Raw genomic sequence first — 19,512 nt, 5'->3', positions numbered from 1 at the left:
ACTGCCCCCTAGGGAAGAGAGGGGGCAGCAGAGAAAGACTGGGCCTGTAAGAGCAGGTTATTGTTTTTACTGACGCTAATCTGAGTCATGTGACTAAACCTTTAATAGTCATATGCCATGTGAAATAGAAATATGATGTACATATATAGCAATAGATATTTAAATCTTCGTCACAGTATTTATATACGGTCTTTGAATGCAGGTCATCAGTGATAATTTAGGCACTTTGTCTTTTCGTTGCCTTGTCAATATTTGTAAAAACAAAAAAGAAAATATTCTACTAGTTTATAAAATGTATAACTATATACTCATAGAATGTACAAGCTTTTAATGACTTATTTGAATTGAGATGATTTGAAAATAATTACATTTAAAACGAAAAAACGAAAGAATACATTCAAATACTGTAGGTGTAATAAGGACTGTGCGTCATCTTCACCTGATTGGCTCAGCTAGTCATTGGTCACGTGATCCTCGAATGGCAAACTCAAAACCCGAATCCCACGTCACAGATTGACGTCAATGACCGCCTGAAACAGAGTCCTTGAATGTAGGTCTTCTGCGACCATTTGGTCACTAATCATTTTCTTGTCTTGCAGGTAAATACTTAAAAAACAAAAACAAACAAAAAAACAAACAAACAAAAATCCATTAAAGATAGGTTATCTTTTCTTAATGGTCGAGTATTACAATGCAGGATGAAAAGAGAATTTTACATTAAAAAAATGAAATCCTCCATTCAAATACTGTACGTAATAAGGTCTGTGCGTCACTTGGACCTGATTGGCTCAGCTGTTCTTTGGTCACGTGATCCTCGAATGGCAAACTCAAAACCCGAATCCCACGTCACAGATTGACGTCAATGACCGCCTGCAACAGAGTCCTTGAATGTAGGTCTTCTGCGACCATTTGGTCACTAATCATTTTCTTTGTCTTGCAGGTAAATACTTAAAAAAAACAAACAAAAAAAAAAACAAGCAAACAAAAGCCATTAAAGATAGGTTATCCTTTCTTAATGGTCGAGCATCACAATGCAGGATGAATAGAGAATTTTACATTAAAAAAATGAAATCCTACATTCAAATACTGTACGTAATAATAAAGCCTGTGCATCACTAGGACCTGATTGGCTCAGCTGTTCTTTGGTGACGTGATCCTCGAATGGCAAACTCAAACCCCGAATTCCACGTCACAGATTGACGTCAATGACCGCCTGAAACAGAGTCCTTGAATGTAGGTCTTCTGCGATCATTTGGTCACTAATCATTTTCTTTGTCTTGCAGGTAAATACTTAAAAAAACAACAAAAAACAAACAAACAAAAAGCCATTAAAGATAGGTTATCCTTTCTTAATGGTCGAGCAACACAAAGAGGTTTCCTCTTTTGAACAAGTACAACGAACAGCTGGCTTCCCTAAAACTAACACACTGCGCTCCCCACAACAACCGGACAATTTTCTCGCTCTTCTTCCTCCCAGCGCCTACATGTTGTTCTCTACTGCCCCCTAGGGAAGAGAGGGGGCAGCAGAGAAAGACTGGGCCTGTAAGAGCAGGTTATTGTTTTTACTGACGCTAATCTGAGTCATGTGACTAAACCTTTAATAGTCATATGCCATGTGAAATAGAAATATGATGATATGATGTAGATATATAGCAATAGATATTTAAATCTTCATAACAGTATTTATATACGGTCTTTGAATGCAGGTCATCAGTGATAATTTAGGCACTTTGTCTTTTCGTTGCCTTCTCAATATTTGTTAAACAAAAAAGAAAATATTCTACTAGTTTATAAAATGTATAACTATATACTCATAGAATGTACAAGCTTTTAATGACTTATTTGAATTGAGATGATTTGAAAATAATTACATTTAAAACGAAAAAACGAAAGAATACATTCAAATACTGTAGGTGTAATAAGGACTGTGCGTCATCTTCACCTGATTGGCTCAGCTAGTCATTGGTCACGTGATCCTCGAATGGCAAACTCAAAACCCGAATCCCACGTCACAGATTGACGTCAATGACCGCCTGAAACAGAGTCCTTGAATGTAGTCTTCTGCGACCATTTGGTCACTAATCATTTTCTTTGTCTTGCAGGTAAATACTTAAAAAAACAAACAAACAAAAAACAAGCAAACAAAAGCCATTAAAGATAGGTTATCCTTTCTTAATGGTCGAGTATTACAATGCAGGATGAAAAGAGAATTTTACATTAAAAAAATGAAATCCTCCATTCAAATACTGTACGTAATAAGGTCTGTGCGTCACTTGGACCTGATTGGCTCAGCTGTTCTTTGGTCACGTGATCCTCGAATGGCAAACTCAAAACCCGAATCCCACGTCACAGATTGACGTCAATGACCGCCTGAAACAGAGTCCTTGAATGTAGGTCTTCTGCGACCATTTGGTCACTAATCATTTCTTTGTCTTGCAGGTAAATACTTAAAAAAACAAACAAAAAAAAACAAGCAAACAAAAGCCATTAAAGATAGGTTATCCTTTCTTAATGGTCGAGCATCACAATGCAGGATGAATAGAGAATTTACATTAAAAAATGAAATCCTACATTCAAATACTGTACGTAATAATAAAGCCTGTGCATCACTAGGACCTGATTGGCTCAGCTGTTCTTTGGTGACGTGATCCTCGAATGGCAAACTCAAACCCCGAATTCCACGTCACAGATTGACGTCAATGACCGCCTGAAACAGAGTCCTTGAATGTAGGTCTTCTGCGATCATTTGGTCACTAATCATTTTCTTTGTCTTGCAGGTAAATACTTAAAAAAACAACAAAAAAACAAACAAACAAAAAGCCATTAAAGATAGGTTATCCTTTCTTAATGGTCGAGCAACACAAAGAGGTTTCCTCTTTTGAACAAGTACAACGAACAGCTGGCTTCGCCTACATGTTGTTCTCTACTGCCCCCTAGGGAAGAGAGGGGGCAGCAGAGAAAGACTGGGCCTGTAAGAGCAGGTTATTGTTTTTACTGACGCTAATCTGAGTCATGTGACTAAACCTTTAATAGTCATATGCCATGTGAAATAGAAATATGATGTACATATATAGCAATAGATATTTAAATCTTCGTCACAGTATTTATATACGGTCTTTGAATGCAGGTCATCAGTGATAATTTAGGCACTTTGTCTTTTCGTTGCCTTGTCAATATTTGTAAAACAAAAAGAAAATATTCTACTAGTTTATAAATGTATAACTATATACTCATAGAATGTACAAGCTTTTAATGACTTATTTGAATTGAGATGCTTTGAAAATAATTACATTTAAAACGAAAAAACGAAAGAATACATTCAAATACTGTAGGTGTAATAAGGACTGTGCGTCATCTTCACCTGATTGGCTCAGCTAGTCATTGGTGACGTGATCCTCGAATGGCAAACTCAAAACCCGAATCCCACGTCACAGATTGACGTCAATGACCGCCTGAAACAGAGTCCTTGAATGTAGGTCTTCTGCGACCATTTGGTCACTAATCATTTTCTTTGTCTTGCAGGTAAATACTTAAAAAAACAAAAAACAAACAAAAAAACAAACAAACAAAATCCATTAAAGATAGGTTATCTTTTCTTAATGGTCGAGTATTACAATGCAGGATGAAAGAGAATTTTACATTAAAAAATGAAATCCTCCATTCAAATACTGTACGTAATAAGGTCTGTGCGTCACTTGGACCTGATTGGCTCAGCTGTTCTTTGGTCACGTGATCCTCGAATGGCAAACTCAAAACCCGAATCCCACGTCACAGATTGACGTCAATGACCGCCTGAAACAGAGTCCTTGAATGTAGGTCTTCTGCGACCATTTGGTCACTAATCATTTTCTTTGTCTTGCAGGTAAATACTTAAAAAAAACAAACAAAAAAAAAAACAAGCAAACAAAAGCCATTAAAGATAGGTTATCCTTTCTTAATGGTCGAGCATCACAATGCAGGATGAATAGAGAATTTTACATTAAAAAAATGAAATCCTACATTCAAATACTGTACGTAATAATAAAGCTGTGCATCACTAGGACCTGATTGGCTCAGCTGTTCTTTGGTGACGTGATCCTCGAATGGCAAACTCAACCCGAATTCCACGTCACAGATTGACGTCAATGACCGCCTGAAACAGAGTCCTTGAATGTAGGTCTTCTGCGATCATTTGGTCACTAATCATTTTCTTTGTCTTGCAGGTAAATACTTAAAAAAACAACAAAAAAACAAACAAACAAAAAGCCATTAAAGATAGGTTATCCTTTCTTAATGGTCGAGCAACACAAAGAGGTTTCCTCTTTTGAACAAGTACAACGAACAGCTGGCTTCGCCTACATGTTGTTCTCTACTGCCCCCTAGGGAAGAGAGGGGGCAGCAGAGAAAGACTGGGCCTGTAAGAGCAGGTTATTGTTTTTACTGACGCTAATCTGAGTCATGTGACTAAACCTTTAATAGTCATATGCCATGTGAAATAGAAATATGATGATATGATGTAGATATATAGCAATAGATATTTAAATCTTCATAACAGTATTTATATACGGTCTTTGAATGCAGGTCATCAGTGATAATTTAGGCACTTTGTCTTTTCGTTGCCTTGTCAATATTTGTAAAAACAAAAAGAAAATATTCTACTAGTTTATAAATGTATAACTATATACTCATAGAATGTACAGCTTTTAATGACTTATTTGAATTGAGATGATTGAAAATAATTACATTTAAAACGAAAAACGAAAGAATACATTCAAATACTGTAGGTGTAATAAGGACTGTGCGTCATCTTCACCTGATTGGCTCAGCTAGTCATTGGTCACGTGATCCTCGAATGGCAAACTCAAACCCGAATCCCACGTCACAGATGACGTCAATGACCGCCTGAAACAGAGTCCTTGAATGTAGGTCTTCTGCGACCATTTGGTCACTAATCATTTCTTTGTCTTGCAGGTAAATACTTAAAAAACAAAAAACAAACAAAAAACAAACAAACAAAAATCCATTAAAGATAGGTTATCTTTCTTAATGGTCGAGTATTACAATGCAGGATGAAAAGAGAATTTTACATTAAAAAATGAAATCCTCCATTCAAATACTGTACGTAATAAGGTCTGTGCGTCACTTGGACCTGATTGGCTCAGCTGTTCTTTGGTCACGTGATCCTCGAATGGCAAACTCAAAACCGAATCCAGTCACAGATTGACGTCATGACCGCCTGAAACAGAGTCCTTGAATGTAGGTCTTCTGCGACCATTTGGTCACTAATCATTTTCTTGTCTTGCAGGTAAATACTTAAAAAAAACAAACAAAAAAAAAAACAAGCAAACAAAAGCCATTAAAGATAGGTATCCTTTCTTAATGGTCGAGCATCACAATGCAGGATGAATAGAGAATTTTACATTAAAAAAATGAAATCCTACATTCAAATACTGTACGTAATAATAAAGCCTGTGCATCACTAGGACCTGATTGGCTCAGCTGTTCTTTGGTGACGTGATCCTCGAATGGCAAACTCAAACCCGAATTCCACGTCACAGATTGACGTCAATGACCGCCTGAAACAGAGTCCTTGAATGTAGGTCTTCTGCGATCATTTGGTCACTAATCATTTCTTTGTCTTGCAGGTAAATACTTAAAAAAACAACAAAAAAACAAACAAACAAAAAGCCATTAAAGATAGGTTATCCTTCTTAATGGTCGAGCAACACAAAGAGGTTTCCTCTTTTGAACAAGTACAACGAACAGCTGGCTTCCCTAAAACTAACACACTGCGCTCCCCACAACAACCGGACAATTTCTCGCTCTTCTTCCTCCCAGCGCCTACATGTTGTTCTCTACTGCCCCCTAGGGAAGAGAGGGGCAGCAGAGAAAGACTGGGCCTGTAAGAGCAGGTTATTGTTTTTACTGACGCTAATCTGAGTCATGTGACTAAACCTTTAATAGTCATATGCCATGTGAAATAGAAATATGATGATATGATGTAGATATATAGCAATAGATATTAAATCTTCATAACAGTATTTATATACGGTCTTTGAATGCAGGTCATCAGTGATAATTTAGGCACTTTGTCTTTTCGTTGCCTTGTCAATATTTGTAAAAACAAAAAAGAAAATATTCTACTAGTTTATAAAATGTATAACTATATACTCATAGAATGTACAAGCTTTAATGACTTATTTGAATTGAGATGATTTGAAAATAATTACATTTAAAACGAAAAAACGAAAGAATACATTCAAATACTGTAGGTGTAATAAGGACTGTGCGTCATCTTCACCTGATGGCTCAGCTAGTCATGGTCACGTGATCCTCGAATGGCAAACTCAAAACCCGAATCCCACGTCACAGATTGACGTCAATGACCGCCTGAAACAGAGTCCTTGAATGTAGGTCTTGCGACCATTTGGTCACTATCATTTCTTTGTCTTGCAGGTAAATACTTAAAAAAACAAAAAACAAACAAAAAAACAAACAAACAAAAATCCATTAAAGATAGGTTATCTTTTCTTAATGGTCGAGCATCACAATGCAGGATGAAAAGAGAATTTTACATTAAAAAAATGAAATCCTCCATTCAAATACTGTACGTAATAAGGTCTGTGCGTCACTTGGACCTGATTGGCTCAGCTGTTCTTTGGTGACGTGATCCTCGAATGGCAAACTCAAACCCCGAATTCCACGTCACAGATTGACGTCAATGACCGCCTGAAACAGAGTCCTTGAATGTAGGTCTTCTGCGACCATTTGGTCACTAATCATTTTCTTTGTCTTGCAGGTAAATACTTAAAAAAACAAACAAACAAAAATCAAGCAAACAAAAAGCCATTAAAGATAGGTTATCCTTTCTTAATGGTCGAGCATCACAATGCAGGATGAAAAGAGAATTTTACATTAAAAAAATGAAATCCTACATTCAAATACTGTACGTAATAATAAAGCCTGTGCGTCACTTGGACCTGATTGGCTCAGCTGTTCTTTGGTGACGTGATCCTCGAATGGCAAACTCAAACCCCGAATTCCACGTCACAGATTGACGTCAATGACCGCCTGAAACAGAGTCCTTGAATATAGGTCTTCTTCGTTCATTTGGTCACTAATCATTTTCTTTGTCTTGCAGGTAAATACTTAAAAAAACAACAAAAAAAAAACAAACAAACAAAAAGCCATTAAAGATAGGTTATCCTTTCTTAATGGTCGAGCATCACAAAGAGGTCATCAGTGATAATTTAGGCACTTTGTCTTTCGTTGCCTTGTCAATATTTGTAAAAACAAAAAAGAAAATAATCTACTAGTTTATAAAATTTAACTATATACACAGGAAAAATAGGAGAGTATTTATTACGGAGTTAATATTATTTTCATCTGAAAGTGTCATTTGTATACATTATAGAGTGAAATCATTTCAATTGGTCAATAGAGTCGGAACAAAACAACAGAGTAATCATATCGGAGTAAAACAAGAACACGCCCACTGAAGTTTCTTAAGTTTCGTTTCTTCCACCATCTTGTTATCCCGCATTGGAACGGAGGCGACGGTTAGCTGTGTGCCAGGTAAGTCCCCAAATGGGTTGTACATATATTTTACGTGGGGTTTTATGATTTATTTTTATTATTAAGACTAATTATCTCTAGTGGAAAGATGACGTGCTGCTGTGTGGTCGTGGGGGAAGAAGGGGTGCAGCGAATAATTAACATGGTTGGCTAACTAGTTAGCATGTGTGCTTCAGCTAACTTAATTTAGCAGTTTACAACATTGTAAGTAGAAAAAAAAACATCAATGTTTTCAATGCTACGTCCAATTTTTAATTTTCACAAGTCAAGGCTGTCGCTATTTTTAAGCTGAGGAACCGAGTTTAAAGAGGAGTTAGCCGTACAGTCGAAGCTGGCTCTGCTAGCATGTGGAGCCAGGGTTCCGCCCAGAAAATGGCGCGAGAGGACTATGCTAGTAACTTTTCTTGAACGTAGAGCAGCGATAAAAAAAACAGGATTAAGTTGTGCTTTGTAAACAAACTATGCAAGTTGTCAGTAAAACATTTTGACTGACTATTTGTCTATAAACCCCGTTTACATCGAATTGTATGGAGCTGATATGTTTTTTCCGTTTAGCTGTGGTGATTGGCTAAATTCAAGTAAAGAGCCTAGCCCCATTAAGGATAGTTGTTAGCCACCCAGTGCTTTTTCCCCATGATTGTTTCAACCTTTTATCTTAATTTTTTATTCACTTTGATAAGTATGTTTATATGATAATTGAAAAATATGTTTTACATAATGCAGGATGCAAGCTGTGCGTGTCAAATACAGGGATCGACAGAATTACATCTGTTTTGAAGGACAACTGTCTTACAGTTCGTTTTTGGAATGTGGTGAGTGAAAACAAAACAAATTTATAGCATTTTCACATATTAGGTTTATCAAAAACGTTTTTGGGAATGGTGCCAAAATGGTGCTTTACCAACTTTTCAGATTTATTTATTTTTTTACTTAATTTACTTTTTATGTCTTGTTATTTACATATGTTCAATATAGAATAAATAAATGATTTGCTATGTTCACAGCTGCAAAAAAGTTCAGCATTGGCTATGGTTTGAGTAGAACTGAAAAAGGTTTCTTTTGCATGCCCTGCATTTGTGCCACTTGTTTTAACTTTCCCATTTTTAAACCTTTGTAGAGTCCATTGTTCCAGTGTTGGGCTACTGCAGCTTGAAGAATAAACATTGTGAATAGATTTTATCTATGTAATTCAAACAATGTGAACTAAAATCTGTAAATCACAGCTTCTAGCATTCACAGCTGTCTTTGCTTTCACAGCTTTAAAAACATTTATCATTCACTACTTTTAGGAGCATCATTACGATGCAGAAGATGGGAGTGGGTATCTGGCTTGTAGACTGAAGTTTGTCCAGAGAGAAGCTTCTAATGGACAAAAGAAGTCCCCAGACTGTCACAAACCCAAACAGGTATGTGTATTTATACTTGTACAATTCTCATCCTGCAACCAAACTGCACAATAAGTTCCCTAGCCTTATTATTAATCCTAAAATGGAGTGGTCATATTCCTATAATTTTTTTAGGGGGACCAACAACTGACGGGGACTGTTTGAGAGAAGAAGACTGCCTATGACAGATAGCTTGTGTTCTGAGGCCATTGCGCTGATGAAGGAACTGTTATGAGGAAGATGAAACAGACTTTCAACTATCGCCAGAAGAATGATTGATGAACCCAGTGAAGTCATGTAGTACTTTTTGGACTTCCCAAGATTCCTGGACATAGGAGGATTGGTATGTTTATCTTCACTTCAGCTTAACCTACCTTTAACAAAGTTTAAGTTAAGGTGGATGTGAGAAAGTTAAACAAAATGATTTTTAAAACCTTCACTTCATCTATTCTCCAGGTTGAGCAAGATTTACATTGATGTTTGGGGAAACCATCGCTGCAAAGTTCCTGGAGAAGTGGCCCACTGTCTACAAGCAGAAAGTCCTTGAACAAAGCCGTGGTCTCACACAGTCTGAAGACCTTCAGAACCTTCTTCACAATGCTGAAGGCACAACAGAACTGGAAATGGTAAATTGAACTGGATTATAAAGAAAGTGTTTAATGTTACAGAATTTATGTAAATTGATTCAATATAAGTGCAACCTCCTCCTGCCGTCACTGTTGGTAAGCTCACTCGAAGTGTTAACACTGTTGCAAATAAGATGTTTTGGTAGCTTATGTTTATTTTACTTTTCTTCCAGGATGGGACAGTGACATGTCATCCATTTTGATCCTTGGTGCACCTCCTGCACCGTCACCTCACGGCCGCAAGAGACCAGGAAAACTCTCAGCCAGACGAGCCAGTCAACATCTTGTGAGTTTGTCAAGGTAAGGTTACAGTAAAGGGAACATTTATGTTGATCAATTCTCTTTTCTTCACTTATTTTATTTAATTTATTTGTATTTCTTGTTAAGTTGGTCTTAAATTTCATTTCAAGTGACCTTAAAGAGGTCCTGAAAAGTAATTTGCCTTATCTATAAGAACCCTGTCTTCTTTCAAGCCCAAGACTAATCGTGTTTTATTCTGTTTTTCCAGAGACAGGAACCAGCATCCAGGAGCACCTTGATGGCATCGCAGAAAGGCGTCAACCGTACCTGCTTGCAGTAGGGACTCAGAGGAGCGTGATTCCAAGTACTTCATTGTGTTTGACAAACTGCCATACTTGTAAATCACCAGGCTCACTGCCTGTTTTGATGAGCTTTTAAAGCTCACTTTGTGTTCGGCAACTTCAAATGACCATGATCTGGTCATGTGTACAATTTTCTTGCACACCGCCATTTATAGATGGATGTTGAGACAACCAAAGTTGAATCCAAGGTTGCAGAGTTGAGGCTCGATGCTGTGTTAAATTGTTGTTTTGCTATGATGTTTCAGTATAAGTTGAGTTGGAATGTTCTGTTTCATTTGTAAGAAGTACCAGGCAATGTTCTCTGACCAAGCACTTAAAAGTGATCCACGGACTTTGCCCTGGTAAGACACTTCATCTTAAATGTGGTCAGCAGGTTGTGCTCAAGTTTATGGCACGTTCTGGTTCAGAAAGCATCTTAATAAAGCACATGATAAACACACTTTCTAATCCTGGTGAAGGCCCATCTACAACTGAAAGACATTTGAAAGTCAAGATTTTCCCTCTGAGTGTTGCTTCTGATACAGTCCTGCTTCAGAATATCTTGTCTAGTTTGTCAGTTGCTGAACTTAAGTGGCAGGTGTAAGGGAAAGAGCAATTAACTCTTTGGTCATTTCCCTGGAAGAAATAGTTAATGATCTTCAAAATCAAGCAAAAGAATCTGAGAAGCAGTATTTTTTACAAGAATTGTCAAAAGTGACATGAGTGCAAAATTGATAATGTTTTGAGAAAATGGAAAATCCTTTGTGTCCTACAGTCATGAAGATGCAAATGTTTATACTATTCAAAACTGTTTTTGTGAACAATAAAAATGGCTGTTCAAATACTGCTTTCTGGTCTATGCATTGTATTCTTACAAACTGCTGTGTATATAGCTGTAAAACAATTGCTTAGTGAGTGAATAAAGTTAAAGTTGGTTTTTTTAGAATGTAATTTAATGTTTAACTGCACAATATGGAATAAAATTCAATTAGGAGAAAATTTTATACTACTAAGAGCACAATTTGACACTAGATGGAATAAAATGTATTCCATTTGTGTAAAATTTCCTTTTGGTCAGACTAAAAGTTATCTCTACTTGGAGTAGAATGCAATTCTATTTAGAGTAATTATATTCCACTTAGAGTTAAAATACGGTGGAGTAGTTTTTCTTTTAAACAACTTAGAGTAATTCTTGGCAGTAATTAAAATTTTTGCACTAAATTGAGTTGATTTACTCTTTATTTCAACTCTTCCATAGAGTAAATTTTACTCTATTTAGACTGGGACCAAATGTCTTTTTTAGAGTAAAATTTTTTCAAATTGAGTAAATTTTACTCTGGAAATGTTACTGTGTACTCATATGTACAGCTTTAATGACTTATTTGAATTCAGATGCTTTGAAAATATTACATTTAAAACGAAAGAATACATTCAAATACTGTAGTGTATAAGGACTGTGCGTCATCTTCACCTGATTGGCTCAGCTAGTCATTGGTCACGTGATCCTCGAATGGCAAACTCAAAACCCGAATCCCACGTCACAGATTGACGTCAATGACCGCCTGAAACGAGTCCTTGAATGTAGGTCTTCTGCGACCATTTGGTCACTAATCATTTTCTTTGTCTTGCAGGTAAATACTTAAAAAAAACAAAAAAACAAACAAACAAAATCCATTAAAGATAGGTTATTTTCTTAATGTCGATATTACAATGCAGGATGAAAAAGAATTTTACATTAAAAAATGAAATCCTCCATTCAAATACTGTACGTAATAAGTCTGTGCGTCACTTGGACCTGATTGGCTCAGCTGTTCTTTGGTCACGTGATCCTCGAATGGCAAACTCAAACCCGAATCCCACGTCACAGATTGACGTCAATGACCGCCTGAAACAGAGTCCTTGAATGTAGGTCTTCTGCGACCATTTGGTCACTAATCATTTCTTTGTCTTGCAGGTAAATACTTAAAAAAAAAACAAAAAAAAAAGAACAAAAGCCATTAAAGATAGGTTATCTTTCTTAATGGTCGAGCATCACAATGCAGGATGAATAGAGAATTTTACATTAAAAAAATGAAATCCTACATTCAAATACTGTACGTATAATAAGCCTGTGCGTCACTAGGACCTGATTGGCTCAGCTGTTCTTTGGTGACGTGATCCTCGAATGGCAAACTCAAACCCGAATTCCACGTCACAGATTGACGTCAATGACCGCCTGAAACAGAGTCCTTGAATGTAGGTCTTCTGCGATCATTTGGTCACTAATCATTTTCTTTGTCTTGCAGGTAAATACTTAAAAAACAACAAAAAAACAAACAACAAAAAGCCATTAAAGATAGGTTATCCTTTCTTAATGGTCGAGCAACACAAAGAGGTTTCCTCTTTGAACAAGTACAACGAACAGCTGGCTTCCCTAAACTACACACTGCGCTCCCCACAACACGGACAATTTTCTCGCTCTTCTTCCTCCCAGCGCCTACATGTTGTTCTCTACTGCCCCTAGGGAAGAGAGGGGGCAGCAGAGAAAGACTGGGCCTGTAAGAGCAGGTTATTGTTTTTACTGACGCTAATCTGAGTCATGTGACTAAACCTTTAATAGTCTATGCCATGTGAAATAGAATATGATGTAGATATATAGCAATAGATATTTAAATCTTTCACAGTATTTATATACGGTCTTTGAATGCAGGTCATCAGTGATAATTTAGGCACTTTGTCTTTTCGTTGCCTTGTCAATATTTGTAAAACAAAAAGAAAATATTCTACTAGTTTATAAATGTATAACTATATACTCATAGAATGTACAAGCTTTTAATGACTTATTTGAATTGAGATTTGAAAATAATTACATTTAAAACGAAAAAACGAAAGAATACATTCAAATACTGTAGGTGTAATAAGGACTGTGCGTCATCTTCACCTGATTGGCTCAGCTAGTCATTGGTCACGTGATCCTCGAATGGCAAACTCAAAACCCGAATCCCACGTCACAGATTGACGTCAATGACCGCCTGAAACAGAGTCCTTGAATGTAGGTCTTCTGCGACCATTTGGTCACTAATCATTTTCTTTGTCTTGCAGGTAAATACTTAAAAACAAAAACAAACAAAAAAACAAACAAACAAAATCCATTAAGATAGTTATTTTCTAATGGTCGAGCATCAAATGCAGATGAAAGAGAATTACATTAAAAAATGAAATCCTCCATTCAAATACTGTACGTAATAAGCTGTGCGTCACTTGGACCTGATTGGCTCAGCTGTTCTTTGGTCACGTGATCCTCGAATGGCAAACTCAAAACCCGAATCCCACGTCACAGATTGACGTCAATGACCGCCTGAAACAGAGTCCTTGAATGTAGGTCTCTGCGACCATTTGTCACTAATCATTTTCTTGTCTTGCAGGTAAATACTTAAAAAAAACAAACAAAAAAAAAACAAGCAACAAAAGCCATTAAAGATAGTTATCCTTTCTAATGTCGAGCATCACAATGCAGGATGAATAGAGAATTTACATTAAAAAAATGAAATCCACATTCAAATACTGTACGTAATATAAAGCCTGTGCATCACTAGGACCTGATTGGCTCAGCTGTTCTTGGTGACGTGATCCTCGAATGGCAAACTCAAACCCCGAATTCCACGTCACAGATTGACGTCAATGACCGCCTGAAACAGAGCCTTGAATGTAGGTCTTCTGCGATCATTGGTCACTAATCATTTTCTTGTCTTGCAGGTAAATACTTAAAAAAACAAAAAACAACAAACAAAAGCCATTAAAGATAGTTATCCTTTCTTAATGGCGAGCAACACAAAGAGTCCCTTGAACAGTACAACAACAGGCTTCCCTAAAACTAACACACTGCGCTCCCACACAACGACATTTCTCGCTTTCTTCTCCCAGCGCCTACATGTTGTTCTCTACTGCCCCTAGGGAGAGAGGGGCAGCAGAGAAAGACTGGGCCTGTAAGAGCAGGTTATTGTTTTTACTGACGCTAATCTGATCATGTGACTAAACCTTTAATAGTCATATGCCATGTGAAATAGAAATATGATATATGTAGATATATAGCAATAGATATTTAAATCTTCATAACAGTATTTATATACGGTCTTTGAATGCAGGTCATCAGTGATAATTTAGGCACTTTGTCTTTTCGTTGCCTTGTCAATATTGTAAAACAAAAAGAAATATTCTACTAGTTTATAAATGTATAACTATATACTCATAGAATGTACAAGCTTTTAATGACTTATTGAATTGAATGATTTGAAAATAATTACATTTAAAACGAAAAACGAAAGAATACATTCAAATACTGTAGGTTTAATAAGGACTGTGCGTCATCTTCACCTGATTGGCTCACTAGTCATTGGTCACGTGATCCTCGAATGGCAAACTCAAAACCCGAATCCACGTCACAGATTGACGTCAATGACCGCCTGAAACAGAGTCCTTGAATGTAGGTCTTCTGCGACCATTGGTCACTATCATTTCTTTGTCTTGCAGGTAAATACTTAAAAAAACAAAAAAAAACAAAAAAACAAACAAACAAAAATCCATTAAAGATAGGTTATCTTTTCTTAATGGTCGAGCATCACAATGCAGGATGAAAAGAGAATTTTACATTAAAAAAATGAAATCCTCCATTCAAATACTGTACGTAATAAGTCTGTGCGTCACTTGACCTGATTGGCTCAGCTGTTCTTTGGTCACGTGATCCTCGAATGGCAAATCAAAACCCGAATCCCACGTCACAGATTGACGTCAATGACCGCCTGAAACAGAGTCCTTGAATGTAGTCTTCTGCGACCATTTGGTCACTAATCATTTCTTTGTCTTGCAGGTAAATACTTAAAAAAAAACCAAAAAAAAAACAAGCAAACAAAGCCATTAAGATAGGTTCCTTTCTTAATGGTCGAGCATCACAATGCAGGATGAATAGAGAATTTACATTAAAAAAATGAAATCCTACATTCAAATACTGTACGTAATAATAAAGCCTGTGCATCACTAGGACCTGATTGGCTCAGTGTTCTTGGTGACGTGATCCTCGAATGGCAAAACTCAAACCCCGAATTCACGTCACAGATTGACGTCAATGACCGCCTGAAACAGAGTCCTTGATGTAGGTCTTCTGCGATCATTTGGTCACTAATCATTTTCTTTGTCTTGCAGGTAAATACTTAAAAAACAACAAAAAACAAACAAACAAAAAGCCATTAAAGATAGGTTATCCTTTCTTAATGGTCGAGCAACACAAGAGTTTCCTCTTTTGAACAAGTACAACGAACAGCTGGCTTCCCTAAAACTAACACACTGCGCTCCCACAACCAACCGGACAATTTTCTCGCTCTTCTTCCTCCCAGCGCCTACATGTTTTCTCTACTGCCCCTAGGGAGAGAGGGGGCAGCAGAGAAAGACTGGGCCTGTAAGAGCAGTTATTGTTTTTACTGACGCTAATCTGAGTCATGTGACTAAACCTTTATAGTCATATGCCATGTGAAATAGAAATATGATGATATGATGTAGATATATGCAAATAATATTTAAATCTTATAACAGTATTTATATACGGTCTTTGAATGCAGGTCATCAGTGATAATTTAGGCACTTTGTCTTTCGTTGCCTTGTCAATATTGTAAAACAAAAAAGAAAATATTCTATAGTTTATAAAATGTATAACATATACTCATAGAATGTACAAGCTTTAATGACTTATTTGATTGAGATGATTTGAAAATTTACATTTAAAACGAAAAAACGAAAGAATACATTCAAATATGTAGGTGTAATAGGACTGTGCGTCATCTTCACCTGATTGGCTCAGCTAGTCATTGGTCACGTGATCCTCGAATGGCAACTCAAAACCCGAATCCACGTCAACAGATTGACGTCATGACCGCCTGAAACAGAGTCCTTGAATGTAGGTCTTCTGCGACCATTTGTCACTAATCATTTCTTGTCTTGCAGGTAATACTTAAAAAACAAAAAACAAACAAAAAAACAAACAAACAATCCATTAAAGATAGGTATCTTTTCTTAATGGTCGAGTATACAATGCAGGATGAAAGAGAATTTTACATTAAAAAATGAAATCCTCCATTCAAATACTGTACGTAATAAGGTCTGTGCGTCACTTGGACCTGATGGCTCAGCTGTTCTTTGGTGACGTGATCCTCGAATGGCAAACTCAAACCCGAATCCACGTCACAGATTGACGTCAATGACCGCCTGAACAGAGTCCTTGAATGTAGGTCTTCTGCGACATTTGTCACTAATCATTTTCTTGTCTTGCAGGTAAATACTAAAAAACAAACAAACAAAATCAAGCAAACAAAAAAGCCATTAAGATAGGTTATCCTTTCTTAATGGTCGAGCATCACAATGCAGGATGAAAAGAGAATTTTACATTAAAAAAATGAATCCTACATTCAAATACTGTACGTAATAATAAGCCTGTGCGTCACTTGGACCTGATTGGCTCAGCTGTTCTTTGTGACGTGATCCTCGAATGGCAAACTCAAACCCCGAATTCCACGTCACAGATTGACGTCAATGACCGCCTGAAACAGAGTCCTTGAATATAGGTCTTCTTCGTTCATTTGTCACTAATCATTTCTTTGTTTGCAGGTAAATACTTAAAAAAACAACAAAAAAAAAAAACAAACAAAAAGCCATTAAAGATAGGTTATCCTTTCTTAATGGTCGAGCATCACAAAGAGTATCAGTGATAATTTAGGCACTTTGTCTTTTCGTTGCCTTGTCAATATTTGTAAAAACAAAAAAGAAAATATTCTACTAGTTTATAAAATTTAACTATATACACAGGAAAAATAGGAGAGTAATTTTTCGGAGTTAACATTATTCATCTGAAAGTGTCATTTTTATACATTATAGAGTGAAATCATTTCAATTGGTCAATAGAGTCGGAACAAAACACAGAGTAATCATATCGGAGTAAAACAAGAACACGCCCACTGAAGTTTCTTAAGTTTCGTTTTCCACCATCTGTTATCCCGCATTGGAACGGAGGCGACGGTTAGCTGTGTGCAGTAAGTCCCCAAATGGTTGTACATATATTTTCGTGGGGTTTTATGATTTATTTTTATTATTAAGACTAATTATCTCTAGTGGAAAGATGACGTGCTGCTGTGTGGTCGTGGGGGAAGAAGGGTGCAGCGAATAATTAACATGGTTGGCTACTAGTTAGCATGTGTGCTCAGCTAACTTAATTTAGCAGTTTACAACATTGTAAGTAGAAAAAAAAACATCAATGTTGTTCAATGCTACGTCCAATTTTTAATTTCACAAGTCAAGGCTGTCGCATTTTTAGCTGAGGAACCGAGTTTAAAAGAGGAGTTAGCCGTACAGTCGAAGCTGGCTCTGCTAGCATGTGAGCCAGGGTTCCGCCAGAAAATGGCGCGAGAGGACTATGCTAGTAACTTTTCTTGAACGTAGAGCAGCGATAAAAAACAGGATTAAAGTTGTGCTTTGTAAACAAACTATGCAAGTTGTCAGTAAACATTTTGACTGACTATTTGTCTATAACCCCGTTTACATCGAATTGTATGGAGCTGATATGTTTTTTTTCCGTTTTAGCTGTGGTGATTGGCTAATTCAAGTAAAGAGCCTAGCCCCATTAAGGATAGTTGTTAGCCACCCAGTGCTTTTTCCCCATGATTGTTTCAACCTTTATCTTAATTTTTATTCACTTTGATAAGTATGTTTATATGATAATTGAAAAATATGTTTTTACATAATGCAGGATGCAAGCTGTGCGTGTCAAATACAGGGATCGACAGAATTACATCTGTTTTGAAGGACAACTGTCTTACAGTTCGTTTTTGGAATGTGGTGAGTGAAAACAAAACAAATTTATAGCATTTTCACATATTAGGTTTATCAAAACGTTTTGGAATGGTGCCAAATGGGTGCTTTACCAACTTTTCAGATTTATTTATTTTTTTACTTAATTTACTTTTTGTCTTGTTATTTACATATGTTCAAATATAGATAAATAAATGATTTGCTATGTTCACAGCTGCAAAAAAGTTCAGCATTGGCTATGGTTTGAGTAGAACTGAAAAAGGTTTCTCTTTTGCATGCCCTGCATTTGTGCCACTTGTTTTTAACTTTCCATTTTTAAACCTTTGTAGAGTCCATTGTTCCAGTGTTGGGCTACTGCAGCTTGAAGAATAAACATTGTGAATAGATTTTTCTATGTAATTCAAACAATGTGAACTAAAATCTGTAATCACAGCTTCTAGCATTCACAGCTGTCTTTGCTTTCACAGCTTTAAAAACATTTATCATTCACTTACTTTTAGGAGCATCATTACGATGCAGAAGATGGAGTGGGTATCTGGCTTGTAGACTGAAGTTTGTCCAGGAGAAGCTTCTAATGGACAAAAGAAGTCCCCAGACTGTCACAAACCCAAACGGTATGTGTATTTTACTGTACATTCTCATCTGCAACCAAACTGCACATAAGTTCCCTAGCCTTATTTATTAAATCCTAAATGGGTGTCATATTCCTATAATTTTTTAGGGGGACCAACAACTGACGGGGACTGTTGAGAGAAGAAGACTGCCTATGACAGATAGCTTGTGTTCTGAGGCCATTGCGCTGATGAAGGAACTGTTATGAGGAAGATGAAACAGACTTTCAACTATCGCAGAAGATGATTGATGACCCAGTGAAGTCATGTAGTATCTTTTTGGACTTCCAAGATTCCTGGACATAGGAGGATTGGTATGTTTATCTTCACTTCAGCTTAACCTACCTTAACAAGTTTAAGTTAAGGTGGATGTGAGAAAGTTTAACAAAATGATTTTTAAACCTTCACTTCATCTATTCTCCAGGTGAGCAAGATTTTACATTGATGTTTGGGGAAACCATCGCTGCAAGTTCCTGGAGAAGTGGCCCACTGTCTACAAGCAGAAAGTCCTTGAACAAAGCCGTGGTCTCACACAGTCTGAAGACCTTCAGAACCTTCTTCACAATGCTGAAGGCACAACAGAACTGGAAAATGGTAAATTGAACTGGATTAAAAGAAAGTGTTTAATGTTACAGAATTTTATGTAAATTGATTCAATATAAGTGCACCTCTCCTGCCGTCACTGTTTGGTAAGCTCACTCGAAGTGTTAAACTGTTGCAAATAAGATGTTTGGTAGCTTATGTTTATTTTACTTTTTCTTCCAGGATGGACAGTGACATGTCATCCATTTTGATCCTTGTGCACCTCCTGCCACCGTCACCTCACGGCCGCAAGAGACCAGGAAAACTCTCAAGCCAGACGAGCCAGTCAACATCTTGTGAAGTTTGTCAAGGTAAGGTTACAGTAAAGGAACATTTATGTTGA

At 36.8% G+C, this 19,512-nt stretch overlaps 1 long non-coding RNA gene across 1 annotated transcript; it reads left to right on the top strand.

Moving 5' to 3' along the window:
• The first annotated feature begins 7,413 nt into the window (after positions 1-7,413).
• LOC145550594 (uncharacterized) lies at positions 7,414-9,013 on the top strand. Its single transcript, XR_014086469.1, has 3 exons — positions 7,414-7,554; positions 8,278-8,366; positions 8,844-9,013. It is a non-coding gene; the product is annotated as an uncharacterized LOC145550594 (long non-coding RNA).
• The last annotated feature ends 10,499 nt before the right edge of the window (positions 9,014-19,512 follow it).

Source organism: Poecilia reticulata, unplaced genomic scaffold, assembly GCF_904066995.2.
Source record: "Poecilia reticulata unplaced genomic scaffold, P_reticulata-male-v2 Scaffold_98, whole genome shotgun sequence".
In the NCBI taxonomy this organism is placed as follows: Eukaryota; Metazoa; Chordata; class Actinopteri; order Cyprinodontiformes; family Poeciliidae; genus Poecilia; species Poecilia reticulata.
The sequence above is the reverse complement of the archived record's forward strand: the minus strand, read 5'-3'. Positions and strand labels throughout refer to the sequence as shown.